This window comes from Prenolepis imparis, unplaced genomic scaffold (assembly GCF_030444845.1).
Source record: "Prenolepis imparis isolate NDT839.2.m4 unplaced genomic scaffold, iyPreImpa1.0 SCAF_11, whole genome shotgun sequence".
In the NCBI taxonomy this organism is placed as follows: Eukaryota; Metazoa; Arthropoda; class Insecta; order Hymenoptera; family Formicidae; genus Prenolepis; species Prenolepis imparis.
The window spans coordinates 3856489-3873010 of NW_028141169.1; the positions used below are offsets into that span (position 1 = coordinate 3856489).

General features: G+C 34.5%; 1 protein-coding gene across 9 annotated transcripts in view; it reads left to right on the forward strand.

Moving 5' to 3' along the window:
- Positions 1–16522, forward strand: part of LOC145942533 (dystrophin, isoforms A/C/F/G/H) — a 429734-nt gene that overhangs the window by 144050 nt on the left and 269162 nt on the right. The window lies entirely within an intron of this gene.

Consider the following 16522-nt stretch of genomic DNA (forward strand, 5'->3'; position numbering starts at 1 on the left):
ACCGACTATTGTGTCCGCAGAACCGTATATATATCATGTATACGGTTACGTTTGAGTTTGAAATTTTTCCTCGACTAAGCTTGACTCTCCGCTTAATCTAAAATCGATATTCTTTTCAGAAAGAGATTTTCTGTATAAAATTCTGACATAGAATATTTTGATGATTACATTACAGGAAAATTAAATTTCTCTTGTTATAATGTAATTATTAAATTTTTTATGTCATTAAATCTCTTAATATTTCAATCTTGAAATAATGCCATTCTCTCACTATCCACGAAAATTATACGACTATATATTCTATGCAGGAGCTAAATAGATTTCAGTTGGAAAGGTAGAATAGAATCTAACCACAATTATAGAGAAAATGCACGTCAGAAATTGGACAGAAGTTACGAAACGATAGCATTCTATCAATTAAATGTCATTGGAATAGGCGCGTAGTGAGGAAGTGGACGTTCATTGATCTAGCGACGATCGCTGGAGCGTGTAAGTGGGCCGCGTTGATAGATGAGCTATGACGTATTCGACGTGTTTGCGATTAAAAGATAAAATGCGCGGTGTCTGCTGCGATCAAAATTGGAAACTCATTTCTACAAACGTTATTCTCTATTCACGTCACTTTCCGGCTCACATCTCATTGTGATTTATTTCGGTTTAAAATGGAAAACGATTTTGACAATATATAGATATGATTTTTAAATATTTACATTGGGTACAATGATTGTTTCGTGAATCATATTGCATATAAAAAAGGACAGTATAATTGCGAGATGTAATATTTATATATTTGAAAAGAGTTTTCAGTGAATTCTTTATATAAAAATATTACATATAAAAATAAACATATATAAAAATATAATATTATATAAAGATTTATTAGAAAAAAATTTTAACGCAGCATCTTTGAATTAAGCAAAGGAGTTTTTATGTAATATATTAGAGGCTTCTTTTGTACAGTTGTATTTTTAGCTCAAGATTGAAATATATCCAATGTATCGATTATTTTGCATTAAAAGAATGCATATAGACGACTTCTGTCGCGCTTTGTGATAGTTTATTCGCGCAGCCTCCATCGATTTTTCGTTATTCGTGTCATACGAACCGTCACGTGGATATTCACTCAAAGGCACCGAGAAGATACTGCCACCGGGCTCTCCGTATTCGTTTCACGGTTCTCCGATGAGAACACCGATGAGTTCTGGTCACGGCAGCCCCCAGGACTCGCCACACGTGGTTAGACATCGCAGAGACTCCGAACATTCGTCCGGCGCTGTATCAAGACGCAGTTCGTCGGACGTGGTTTCACCATTGCCGGAAAGTCATCCCCTAGGATCGCCAGACAGTCGCGGTCGTCGACGCTCTGACTACAGCCCTCATCAGGGTAGGTCTATCTACGATATGACGGGAAAAGAATATCAGATTAAAGTCGCAAAGACCGATCATATTATTTGGATCGTGATGTATTGGAAAGTCGAAGCAAATTATTGGAAGGATTGCTTCTTTCATAAGAATTCGATATATTTCAGTACGATTCTTTGTAGGTGTTCTTCGTGACATTAATTTGCATACATTGCTTTGCATATTATTTCGTTATCTTATCATAACTATCATATTTTATATAAAGATATAGCTAGTTTATTTTATTTATTTGAGGAAAGAAATTCTATATGCATATCAAGCAACATTTTATTTTATAATTTCTATAAAAATTTATATTTATATTTATCTATTTATTTATTTATTATTATTATTATTATTAAAGAAAGAGAAAATTAAAAGAATTTATTAAGTTTGAAATAACGATTGAAATGACGAATTATTGACACAAGATTTATTGATTATATTAATTAATCGTAGTTTTCCTCTTATTCAAATATGTGCAGTATCAGGTGATAGCAGGACAATTAATATTCTGTAATATATGTGTCCTGCTCTGATTAGAGTGATTGCGAACGATCGATCTTACCGCAAGCAACTCTGCATCAGGCAACCTTCATTTACAAATTTCCCGAACCCTTCTAAACCTCGTAGAACTCTACGCTACCCTTTGATCCAACGACTCGTGGCTTTACAACGTAATTTCGCTATATATTACTCGAATATAACTGAGAGTTGTTATCGTCAAAGGGAATTGTGGATATATGCGTCACGCCGTGTTTTAAATATAGTTCATAGCTATATATGTGTATCTATGTGATAAATCTTTTCAGTTTTTTCTCTGGGCGGAATATCCATTGGTCCTTATCGTAAAGTTATCTTATTTATTAATAAGATCTTAAGTTTGACCAACATAAAAATTCCACTTACATTGTAACGGGTTTTTTACTGACAATTATGAAAATTACACAGTTTCTAGTAACAAGATGAAATCGTTAGAATACCGGAGATACCGTGAGATAATATTCCGTGCTTGTTATAATGTGAAAGTTCATGTTATCATGAAGGGAATTCGTAACATGCGGCGTGAACAAACTCTGACAATAAGTTTAAAGTTACAGAATAAAATTGACTAATTGGCATATTTGACATGCACGTAATCGACTTTAGAAGCAAACTATTACTACATTATTATTTATTATCATTAAAATTACATTACATTGTTACTATTTATTTTCTAGTTTTTAATATTTTGTTACTTTATGATGATGATGAAGGTTCTTTTGCGCGTAATATTAAGCGTTTGTGTTTAATTATTATTTCTTAATGAATTTTTAAAATATTTTTTGCTACCAAAAACAAATATTAGGATTATGAAAAATTATAGTATAATGTTAATTAAGAGAAGCATGAATACATGAATTATTTAATTTTCTGTTTTGTATTTATATATTTTTTTATCGTTAATAGGAGATTGGTCTAAAAGGCTAGTGCGGTGCATATTTTTTTTCAATTAAAAATATGTAATTTATAATTACAGTGAGGACAAGTTAATAATTTATGAGAATAGAAGGTTTTAAAAGTCTTGTACATAAATGATGCATGCTAATCTACTAAATTGATTTCTGGAATATTTGACATTTATCGTCTCACAAATGATAGTTAGAAAAAACATGACTATATAAATATTTAATTTTAATACTTTCTTATCTAATTAAATATGTAGATATTTATATGTGAAAAAACTCTTACATTTTTCAAAATATTCCTGATATTATTGATATCTGCATATTTTATTGGATTTCTCCTTGTCTTAGAGCGAAGCTCAAAGCTGACGAACATTTGCATTTTAAGACAGCTCGAAAAAAATGAGTTTTAGAATGAATGACGATTTTGCATGCGTTCTTGGGATAGGTGTCACGACGACAATTTACACCCGCAACCAAAGGGTTGAATGAGCTGCATTGGAGTGAAGGATAGTGCGTGTCCATGCATTGCATTGAGAGGGGTGCGAATGTTATAACTCGCTGTTACGGTTGCGTGTAAAAGCCAGAGGTTCTGTGTATGCCTTTGCCTTTCTCAATGGATTGACTTTATCAGTGTCAGATAGTAATAACGAGAGGGCAAACATCAGGGCAAAAAACATTTGTGCTTTCGCACTATATCTTCTTCTTTCAACGTCTTTCACGCATCTACGTTGCTTGTTATATTTCACAATTTTACCATTATTCGGATAATAACTCCGATATCAGATTGGCACGTGGCCAGTTGAAATTATATATATTTTCACTTTCCAATTCTCTCTAATATAACACATGATTGATGAAAATTGTCGGATAATTAATGTTTTTTATTCTATAGTAATCTTATTTAGTATTTTTTATACTTATTGTTTTAATAAAGAGCATCGAAATATACAAAAGAACGTGATTTCAGGATTGCGTTTTAACCGTGCAAGCTCGATAAAAATATACTACTGCCCATCGAAAAATGTCGACACCAAACTTATTTTCGAACATTTTTGATTCTTAACCGTGTTCTTACCTTACTCAAATTGGTCACGGGACCAATAGATAGTAATCCGACAGACACGCCTTCGGAAATTGGGACCTCGTTAACGATGGCCAGGGAGAAAAATCGCATGACTCTTCTTCTTGAGAGGGACAAAAGGTTATTTGCCGGTCGCAACGGTCACCTTCTCGACAGATACGCGCGGCCGCGTCTGTATACGTAAGCTACTTGCTGTTTTCATGTCACGTCCAGGCCGTCTGTCTCAGAGAAGAAAAGGGTGGAAAGTTCAGATAGATTACGATAAAACTGGTGAGGGACTTTGGCGTGGACGGTAAGTCATCCACGATTTCGAACGTAAAGCAATATAATGTAAAACGAGCGCATTATTTTAGGGGGGAGCAATAAAAATTTTATTGAATATAATAATACCACGTTGCACACGTTGAAGAAAAAATTTGAAGCTTATAATAGTAAAATACAAATTACAACTTCAATAAAGGAAAAAAAAAAAAAAAATAAAAATAAAAATTTGTAACGAAACTACATATTTCATAAATGCTCTTTACCATTAGCAAGCAATTCGAACGCTGCGCTTTTTCAACGCCGCGAGGTTTTCGGTTCGGGTAATAAAAGCGTTGTCATAGCACTTGCCCGAACAATGTGTCATACTTTATAGCAAAATTGAAATCTCGCTTACAAATGGAATATATTTCTTCTCTCTTCTTTATATAGCGTTGTTTCATTTAATTTCTATGTCCGTGATTTTTTTTGTTCTGCATCTATTATTCAAATCGCACTAAATTTATCATCTGTCATATCTTTTATGCTTAATTTTATTTGACATTGATATTATGCTAGTGTGTATTATTAAATAAATGATTTTTGTTTTCTAATTCAGGATTAAACGTGTGGTAGTTTTTAATGTTAAGTCGCTTAAGTTAAACGAAAGGAACAAGAATGGTATAGTGAGATGCAAAAGAGCTACTTAACATCGCATCGATTAGCATGGAAAGTATCCGCTTTCCGCGCAAATGTAGTTTTAGAAGAACCATAGGGTTGGCAGGGTGAAGAGAGCCAATTAAAATGGTGATCTGATCTGCCGTTTTCCTCGTTTTTTCAGTCATTTGCCTCTCATTTTTTAACCTGAAACGGCTATTTTGCTATTGCGAATATTTGTTCTCTTTAAGCAAACGATAGAACCGCATTTGCTGTCATTCTTCTTCTTATGTTTATTCTTTTTTAATCTTTATTACATCATAAGTTACATTTATATTAGTTATCATTACTTGTTATACATGTATTGAATTTAAACTGGAATTAAGAAAGTTTTATATCCGTTTCTTTAAAATATAAATATTAACTTTATAATACCTTATTTTATATAGATATTTTGTATGAAATTATATGTGAAACATTGTTGAACTATTAATATCAATTATTTCATTTTTCTCTTTATATAATATTATATCGTTCTTGTTGTGTCTTTCCATGAGGTTTTTGTTCTTTTTTTTTAATACAGTAGCTTATATTACACGAGTAAAATCTACACGACATCTACGCGAGGTGAATTAATTTTAAGGTGAATTTAATATAAGGTGAATTAATATGAGGCATTTTTATAATTTTTATGTTATGAAAATGAAGACGGGATTACATGCTTTTCTTCGTGAGCGAATATAGTTTACAAACGAAGGACGGGAAATATCTTGTTCGTTAAGCGAGAGCAATAAGAGGAAAGAGCCTTACACCAGTAATCCGACGCCCTAGTAGTATTGCAGAAACAACTTATTATCCGCGTTTTCATTCGCGAACCTTTATATCGCTGCTTATTCTAGGGCAGTGATACATACACATTTGTAGGATCGAGTTATGATTTTTGTTCCTCGTGTATATAAATAAGCAGAAGCAAACTCGACCATAATATACACATTTCCGTAAAATGTCCCTTGGAAATAATACAAGGTTAGTTAGTAGAAATAAATACTAAATTTGTGTCACGAATTTTTCATCTATTGTATCAACATTGCAACGTATCAACCTACATTTGTCGAGATAGGGAAACGTGGGAAATTTCATTAATGTGCGCGATCAGGAGAGTAATGTGCAATGATGCGCGCTCTGAATGCACGATTATTCTAGATAGGTGACGAATGGGGCGAGATAACAACATTATTCTATATCATACCGTCCGATAATAATATTTGCGTATTTTTTTTTCCATACCTCAGCAACATTCATGTATTACAAATAAGGAAATGATATTGCGGATCTCTCATTAGAACGTTTGTCGGCCGGAATTGCGTGCGACGCATAGCACATGCATCGACCAATAAAGAAGACAAACTGCGCAATGCGCAATCTCGGCATTGCAATAGATATCGAAGCGGCAGAGCCGCGGAATCGCCGCTCGACATGCGAAAATTATCTCCGGGCACACGAGCACGCGATCATGAAATATCGTTTCCTCCCTCTCGGCCACCCTTTACTCGCCGTTTCTGTCACTCTTTCATCCCTTTTCTTTATCTCTCTTTCTTTTTGTTCCTTTCTGCCCTTCTTCCAACTCTACAGCAACTAACCATTCCATAGGCCACCCAATTTCGATGCTCGATACCCGTATCGCCCATTCGCTCCGTGTCGTTTCACCCGCGATCAGAAAACGAACAGGACTTCGTAGGAAACGTCGTGGGCACGTCGGTGAATATCGTTCACACTCGCTCTACCTTGAAGCTAAAAATCACATGGCTCTACGTGTCTACGTCGATGTGGCGCGAGCGGATATATGAGCGGATTTAACGACGGATCAAGGCTAGAAAAGAGTACTGCTCTTTGGCAATAGTGTCCGACTTTGAACCACGTCTTTACTCGTTTGAATCTTCCATCCAGAAACGAATATTTTTTTCCAATCGCGCCACTTTCTACCATCACTATTTCCAATGGAAGATATTTAGTCTCAGTAAAGATCTGAGATTGAAAGCGATCTTTCGATTATTTTTTCGACAGGATTTCTATTTTCTACGCAAACACAACAAACAAATTTCGACAAAGTTACTATTGAGAGTCGTAAACTTTTTCCGATTTATCTATTAAGATATTCTCGTTTCCATGTTAGAGTTTAATTAATAGGTATACTCGATCCAATTTTAATTTGATCGGATATTATTTCTAACGACGTTCCGCCTTAATTGAAAATTCCGCCATTCTAAATGCAGACAGGAAAAATATCATATTTGCCGGCTGTTTAAGCGTTTAATTAAAAATTCTTTCGATTGGAAGGGTTCGTTCCTAGACCATTATGTAATCGATAACTTCTACTCTATCTTTAATCAAATTTATTCATCTTTATTGTCAACGTAGATTAAACATGGACGGATACGCATCGCTAATATCGTTGAAAATTAAGAAGTTTTTCGCGCAGTCACGCAGCGAAGCACAGGATTCTTCATAAAGTCGGATGACGCGGCTTTAATTAGTTTTAAACTCTTTGCAACATCAACCGTTCGAACTTTCGCAGTTACAGAGTCGCGAAACAGTGCTCGCACACTGCTGTCGTCGGACAGCGGAGGAAAGGCAGCTTGGGCAGACTGGGCGCTGGTACAAGTACGTAATTAACCGTTCGTCGCTGCTAATGTTCGCTCTTGTTTCCGACAACGTCGTTGTTAGTCTGTCTTTTTTTTTTCTTCTTTCGATAAAACTTCAGGACGGGAAAGTTGTAAACGACGGATGATTATTAATCTTCGAGTTCAGAACTCGTGTATTCTAAGTTTTGAAAAAACATCCCGGTTGGTCTTCTTTGATCTTGATTCCGCGAGTCTGTGCACAGAGCGCCGGCCTTTGCGGAGTCGAAATTATATATTCCGGTCCTTCTTCGGAAGGATTCTGTCTCGGGATATTCGTATAGAGGACTGCGAGAGAGTTGATTTACCCCGTGGCCTCTTCCGCAGCTTAATCGTATTAAAACCAACTGAAAGTTCCCAGGTTTACGCTCGAACTGGCGCATTGGTGCGAGTCGCCTCTGATTTTCGTGAAATCTGTCGACATCCTGTTTCAGGGAATCTCTTGGATGCAGTTGAGCTCAACAGCGAGATCGATTTAATACCATCTCGACACGCTGTTCTGCACTCTCCTTACATAAGGCATTAGAAAGCATTTTGAGAAAAACGAATGGTGACGCCTATGTATATATGTTGTATATATGATGATGCGTGATACATAAGTGGGTACTTTGTTATTAATATTTTTGCGTGTGAAATTTTAGTGCAATTTCTCCAAAATGTTAAACGTAACTTCGAGAAACCTCGATGAATCCTCAATTGTCAGATAGTTTCTTAGCAATCTCGAAAGTAGCTTCTGTATGAAAATAAAGATGTACTATTACTTGAAGTTGATTTTTAATGAACAAAGAAAGAACGAGATTCTATGTCGATCTTTGTGGAACAAAGTAGTAAAGTAATGGAATCCAAGCATGCCACTACGATTGCAAAACTTATATTGGAAAGTTCCATTGTTATGACAAGCGAAGTAATATTGGTTTCTGTTTTTCTCTTATATTTATATGTTGTATTTCGACATAACGTGGTCATTTTAAAATAACAAAGAATAGCGTGAATTTAAATAAAGCATATTATATCAAGGAGAATATATTCGTGAGATTTCAAATTTTTTATATTGGAAATAATTATACATGTACATTATGCACTGCTAGCCATTAAAATTGCAACATTATATATGCACATTTGTATTTATAGTGTTGTAATTTTAATGGCCAGCAGTAGGTATATTTTTCTTATATTTCTCACGCGATAGAGTTTTGATGAATTGATATACTTTTTCATGTATAATCGATTCTCAAATTAATTCGCGCGTCTTGAACATAAATATTAATTATGTAAATATTAATTATAACATAGCTTTATGTTGTGAGGTTAAATATTAATTATAATTTCAATTAAATTATAATTTCTCTAAAAGAATAGGCGATTTCTGTTAATTGCGCTCTTTTTTCAAGAGCAAAATGTACTTCATAATTCTTGCCATTGTTATTCCTTTCTAATTCGTGGATGATAGTAGAGCGCAATTTGCAAACAATTTGCAGAAATTACACGGCAATTCCGGCGAATGGCGCGGCACCGGTGCTGTATCGATCAATCATCTCCGAAAAAAATAAGCACGCCTCGTTGTGGCACGCATTTTCATATTACGAGAATGTTAGCGCCGTATAGAAAGAGTGATTTACTATTATTAAAGAATAACTGAGCATCTTATTAAAGGCAGAGTAAAAGGGTTGGTAATGCTCGGATATATATAGTGTGTAACGCTAAAATTTATACCCGAGTTAATTGAATGCGCCGAGTAAAAAGATTGAAATATAGCCGCGATGGTTTAGGCAGCGTCAATGAGTTACTCTCGCAATAAGGAGAAAGTTTTGCAGAAGACAGCTTGTTACGAAAAAGCTGGTCTCGGTATCTGTACGGAAATAATTTAACGGGAGAAAACTATCGCTGCACATTAATATTGGATGCGACCTCGTCTTTTAAATAAAGATGATACGTACATAAATATAGATATTTATTCGCGTTGCTTAATTTTTCAAACTTTCACTATTATTACTTGCTTTTTATAAGCGATTCTTATATTTTTATATATAGTTTATTATACACTCTATGTTCCTGTGCATTTAATAGTCGCCATATGCTCACAATGAGTCTGGATCCGCGGTGCATTAGTAGTAATGAGCTACGTATGCATTGCTCTAGTATACATGCATTCATAATGAAATTTTGCGGGGAATATTGCGAAAGTTTTTGGTGTCTAGGTTGGAGGATGGTCACGTGGACGCGCATACGGCTAACTTCAATTCCGTCGAGACGTCGCTTTATTATACGCCATTTATTCTCTAAAGTCGCGGTTCTCTCACTATGTATGTATGTGTGTTACACGTTTCACGGAGGAAAAAAATCAGAGCGGACAGGGAGCAGAGAGGTTTAATAATGGTAAGCGCTCGCGAAAGTTTCAAAAGTGAATTTTCTAGTAATACGTGATAAGCGAAAGATAGAAATTACCGGATGTCGAGGTATATAGAATACAAAAGGGACGAATGCAGTTGAAATTAAAGGTAAAAATTAAAGGTCGGGTTAGATTATATCTGTGCTGTTTGTATAAACTGAGATTGCGGTTTTTACATACTTTTATCTCTATAAAAAATATATCTAAAAAAATCCGGTAATGTAGAGCAATGCGCAAAAGGGAGATAATTTAGAAAACTTTCTGCATTATATACGATCGGTTTATGTACACATTTGGCTGCGAGATAAAAAGAGCGCGTCATCCGCGCTGTACATCTGGAATTCCGGTCTTGTATACGCTCAGTCAAGTTATTATCTGTGCCGAGAGGCGCTATAAAGAAATTAGAATATGCATTTCATGAACACGACGTTTCGTGTACGAAAGAGATATCTCAAAAATGGAAATGTATCGCGTATTTTGTAAATTTGTTCTTTATAAATGCGGAATATTTCTCTCGCCTCATCCGTCTTGTTTCTCACGCGCGGGAGTTTTAGAATTATGCATGTAAACTCTCTTTCTCTCGCGATCGTCGCTGGGAAACGTTCATGAAGACGAAGGACGTTTGTTCGCGCAAAGGCGATCCTTTATTGACGCGAGTGTGTCTCGTGTTGAGATAAGAATCCGAAATGCGTATACGTATTGTGCCGTATGCACATTGGTCGGTTTTCCTTGCGCACAATAAGGACGTTGTTCTCTCTCCTCTCGTGCCTTCAGGATGTTCAGGCGCGAGAAGGTGCGTCGAGTATCTACTGGCGAACGCCGGAGTTATAAAGCGACTCGCGAGCGAAGGGCTTGAAAACGCAACCGCTTTTACACTCGTCTCACGTATCCGCGCCGCTTGTGTGTCTCGCAATTTCTCATTCCGAGAGGCCGCGATTTTCCGCGCCTTACAACTCCCGACTCTTTTTCCTCGATCTTTCTTTCTTTCTTTTTTTCGCCCTTCGTCACGTATCCCTTCGCTCCGGAACAGCGTTGAAAGGAAACTGTGTCTGCAGCGCGGGTAATGGAAGCGGGGAGGATCGGGCGCGATCGAAAACGACGACGACTTCAAGCCGATGACTCTGAAGTTTATCGGAAATTCCATTTCGTGTAAAGTTTTCTACCGCCGGCGTTTTGTGCCGTCTGGTCCCCACCCTGTTGTCTCTTCCTTACCCTCTTCAATCCATCGTATCCTTTCCGGTTCTATTATTCTTCCGCTCTTTCCTGTTGTGTGTCTTGGTTATTCTTATCGCCTCTTGCGAAACTATCAGACCGAGGCGGTTAGGGATGATGGTTAACGTGTTTGTAAAATCATCTATTGTACGTTGAAGGAAAAGAGAAAGAGTCTATGTAGGTCTACGTAGTATACAAGATTGTTAGAAACTTTATATATTCTACCGTTTCTCTTTTGTCTGTATATAAATAATAATTTGCAGGAGAAAAGAGAGAGAACTTTTGAGCGAATGAGTCACTATTACTGTACATCGGATATTTCTGTATGCAATCCAGTATATTGATCGGAAGAAGATAATTACACATGCGGTTTATAATCCCTTTGTAATGTTTCGATGATTAAAGCTAATATTACCATGATTGAAATTTAATGATGAATTATTCAGTATTATATATTGTATTGGGTTTTAGTTATCTCTCTCTCACAGTAATTGTCATATTTGTATTTCCTCTACTATATATTGTCTTTTATAAATGCTTATCGTATAAACAATTTATTCCTTTCTATATATATTTCTGCCATTTTTGAAAAATAATTTTTATGTTCTTACTATATTTGAATATTTTGACTCGTTTCATCAATATATCTTTAACGGAATAATTATAGATAATTTTTGAAAATTTCTGTATTTAGTGGTATATGATTATGTATGCAGGACTTTGCTCGATCGTTACCGCAAAATCTCTCCCGAGAGTTTAGTTGAAATTTCCCCCTCGGCAGCAAGTAAACCGAAAAAAAACTCGCCGGAGCGCGTTTGAATTTTAAAGGTAAAAGTTTTCGGCTTTTTCGATCTCTCATTGGTGTATGAGTGACTGTACAGCTTTCAGTGGTTTGTAATTTTTATTTAACTTTTCATGAGAGGAAAGACGGAGAGTATTTTTTAGTCGACGTTTTGTGATATCGTATTGTCAAGAAAGATTTTAAAAGCGCATCGGTATTTTTTAAAAAGTTTTTTTTATTTTACCATTTATTTCAAGCGAGACGTAACTCTATATTTTTAGTTGACGAAATTTTAAAATATCGATAGATCGATATTTTTCCAAAATTATATTTGTGACAAATACTTTCGAATATTTCCGAAATCCAACAGTGGATTAAAGCATTTGCGCGCGCGCCAACTTATTAAATTCAGATAAGGATTAAATTAACTCGCTGCAGTGTAGCTATAGCTATATCTTTCGTTAGCTGAGCAACTCTATCTTTATTTGTTTCGAGATCGAGATATCGCGCGGCTTCAAACTGCTGTGAGGAACAACAATGAACAAAGCGTGTAACTTTCAGCTAACTTCATCGGACCGCGTTCGAACGTAATCCACTTGCAAGGTTCCGTAGAAATCTTTGGAGAAGTCAAGTTAACGAAGTTTACAGGGAGTTGAGCGTTATTCGGCACGGCATCTGCTGTCGCGATGATCCGCGTTTCGATTTGTCTGTAATGTTTGCATTTTCGACAGCGTTTAACATGTCGTTGTATGGATTAGAATTAAGTTGCAAACTCCGGTAAACGTGCACTAATTATGCAATTGACATGTAATTGCGACGAATAATATGATTTCAGTTTTTATTCAGGCATAGTTTGTAACTTTAATACATTTCTATTAAAGTCTTATTAAATGTGGAATAGCAATTAATGAATGATTCTATATATGTATATACTTTTATCGAGTCTATATTATTAATGTTTATAAAATTATACTTACAGATAAATATATATAGAATTGAGATTTTATTTATTACAGTAATTATACTATAACGGGATATATGCAGCGGAAGTTTCATTTCAGGATATGAAATTAATATCTCATTGTCTATTTTATCGTGTCACATAAGAATATCATTTGAATGCATTTCATCCATCATAATTTAATAGTATAGTGATGCATTAAGCGTCATGGAAATAAGAAAGTTACGAGAGAGAAAGAAAAATCTATCTAATTGTAAGGTTTAATAAACGGGTTTCATCTCTTACTATTTATGCTGAAGATTGTTCTCCTATATTAATTCAATTCCTATAATAAATTGAGTAAAGTACACGTGTTCTCCATTGAGCTAATGAACGGAGATAAGTGGCACAATTAGAAATAATAAATGAAATTTATTTTTTCTGGATTTGAAAAATGTTTTATTAAATAATAATAATAATAATAATAATGAAGTGAGTTTTAATTCATACTTTTTCGAGCTGACTCTGAAGAGGGCTTTATTTATGCATTCGAGGTAAAATACAGTTTGAAACTTTACAATAAATCTTTATTAATAATTCGATTTAATAAGAAATAACTTTGAGTCGTTAGTTGCTCAAACTTGTACTGATACTGTGAATTTCAATAGTCTCGTAGACAATGCGTTTCTAGAAACTTTGTAACTTTTCCATGAATATGCGCTCGTTAGTTTGCATATATATATATGTATGTATGTATATGGCTGCATAATCTATACTAGTTAACGTAACATGTGCATGTGCGTTTGCTACGGTGGAGATTGTTGGAAGACTCAGGTGTGCCAATAACTCATTGCAGGTGTCACGATACTGCATATATTATTCTTCCAATAACTCTCTCATAGAGCTATCTAGTGAGAGATGATATATCGCTCGCTAGAGTTTCGCATTACGGTTACTCTAAGGCAATTTATCGTTTCACAAGAAAATTTAGACAGTTATTGAATTTCACCGATTCTAGAAAGAGTTATCGGATACATTTTGGAATGACAATCGATACTCGAGCTGGTTAACAAGACTGTATATTTATTAAGCTCTTTTTCAGCGCATAAAAGTGGAATATAAAATATAATTATGAAATATGAAAGAATCATTTTTGAAATGTTTTTAAACTTTAATATAAAACACGCAGAATATTAATAGTTAATTAAGGAAGGCGCATATTTTTGTTTCTTCAGAATTTTAATAAGTTTATGAATTTTTTTCTCCGATGTAATTGAAGTAAACAGATGGAGAATGAATTAAAGCTGCATCGACGCATTTGTCGGATTCTTTTTATTATAGAATGGAATTAGGCAAGATTGTTGAAGAAAGCGCCGTCTTTGAATTCTTTTCGGCCGATCTCTGTACTTATAATTTGCATGCAGGCAGAAAGGTATACTTTAAGAGTGGCTTTGATGCGGAGGTCGAAGTGCATAGGGGTTGATGAGGGCGAATTGCTCTCATAATAAGTTCGTTGAAAGTCATTGAGGGAGCGCAGACAATGCCCTCGTTTTTCGCACGAAATTCTTTAGAGAAAGGGGAGCCGAAGGCGTCGAACCTTTTGAAAAGTCGGCATACGTGTGCACATTTCGTCCCTTAAACCTTTTATTCATCCCGCTTTCTCCCAATTATGCGGTGACACTTGTAATGACTGGTTTGTTGATAGTTGTGCTTGTATATCGTACATCATTTATTATATTTGAATAATGGATGAGGCGGTATGTTAAACGGGACAGTTAGAACTCGAGGAATAGTGGAAACTATTAATACAGTAAGCACATGAATATGTAAAATCCTTTGCGAATCCTTTGCGATGTAAATCGTTCCCGCGAGTTCTGCAGCGAGTTTACTGTTATCTGTTACAGTTTATCGTTTCTTGTTGGAGTGCAGTTTTTTTTTTTTCATCTCTATTAAGAACATTTTAGACATTCTAACACGTGTTACGTATTCGCTTTTATTATAATATTACGTCAGTTTCTTATATATTTTTAATTGGCTTTTCGATAATACGTGAAAATTGTCGGAATTGTCAAGAATACAATTGAATTTGTTCGAATTAAGGACGTTAAAAAATAGTTTTCTAACTAACGAATTTATTTGGTTTATATTAGGAAACGATGGGATCATACTTGATTGCATTCATTTTTCAAATCTGGGATTTATATTTAATTACAGTCACTTTTGAAAATCAGTTATAATTCAAGATATCTTGCTTAATAAGTTATCTTAATTATTAAATTACTTTTCAATTTTACTATTTTTATATTTAATTGGAAATTATTTATTATAACAGATAAAAACCAGCTGAAAATAATACTTGTCAGAATTGTAAATATTAACTAGTACAGGAATATATATTACGTGAAAGGGGATCATATAAATAGCGAGTTTGTAGCGTGTAGATATGATAACGGCAACACGAGTCGCTTGCATCTCTTGCATTAATATTAGATAGACATAGGGCAGAGAGATGTATCATCACCGAGTATAGCTTTTGAAGCAGAGCGATAGTTTAAACTACTTTAACGAGGCCCCGAGACACGAGGGCACGTGTCCCTTATATCCTTCCGAAATTCACTATATTGCGCGACCATGCGCGAGTTCTCGGATTATATCAACCTGCGGGACGCAACGTTTATTTTCTCTTCGAGTGATCGCTAAGTTTCGAGTACATAAATTCGTCTATGCATATATTCAACTTACAGACGATAATATTGCCTACAAGCATCCAATTAATATATTATAATTAAGCAAGTTATGCATTATATTTTATAATATTGAATTAATTATTGTCAAAAAATTTTTTAAAAATTAAGCTGGAGTAATTAAAAGATGGGTGATAAAAATTCTGCAAGTTTTTAGAAATATGTGGAGAAAACAATAATCTTGATTTTTAAGTTTGTATTTTTTATAATATTTTTTGTCTATTATGTTAACAGTTTATTCATTGATAAATAATTATGTGATATATTAAAAGAATATTTTTATTAAAATTCTTATCTTTCTCTTTATTTGCTATAGCTTGTCATTTGGTATATTCGAAGCAAACATTTTATGCTTAATTGAAAAAGGTAATTGTGCAAAAGCATAACTTTAATAAAATTAAAATTGTATTTATTCTAGTCATTTAGTCATAGTACTTTAGCTTTGTGTTAATTAATTTTTTTTTATTAAGAAATTGTATGTGCGTTTGGAAATACTATATTTTCTCGTATGTGTACATATATCATACACACATACATCTATCAGAGTACTCCATTTTCCATTTTAGTTTCCGTGCTGTTTGACGACATGCGCTCTCGCAACATTGCGCATATAAGGTGCATTCTCAAAGGTACTCGGACATGATGTTCACGCGTGCGACTTTTGTTGTTGCAGATATTGAATTGCTACCAATTTTTTATTGCCTGTTTTATTCAGCTATGCCCTCTAATTTGCCATTATGATTTGGATTGTTTCCAACTGATAACTCGCGAATTTCAACACAGCCTTTCAGTTTTAGGGAATATACGAAAGAAATAATATGATAAGAGTTGAAATAATAATAATAATAATTTATAAAAAATAATAAACTGAGCATTTCTCTAATATCAAAAAATAATAATGCTGTCATTTTGTCTTTTATTTGGCATTTTAAATTTTGGACAAAATGTTAT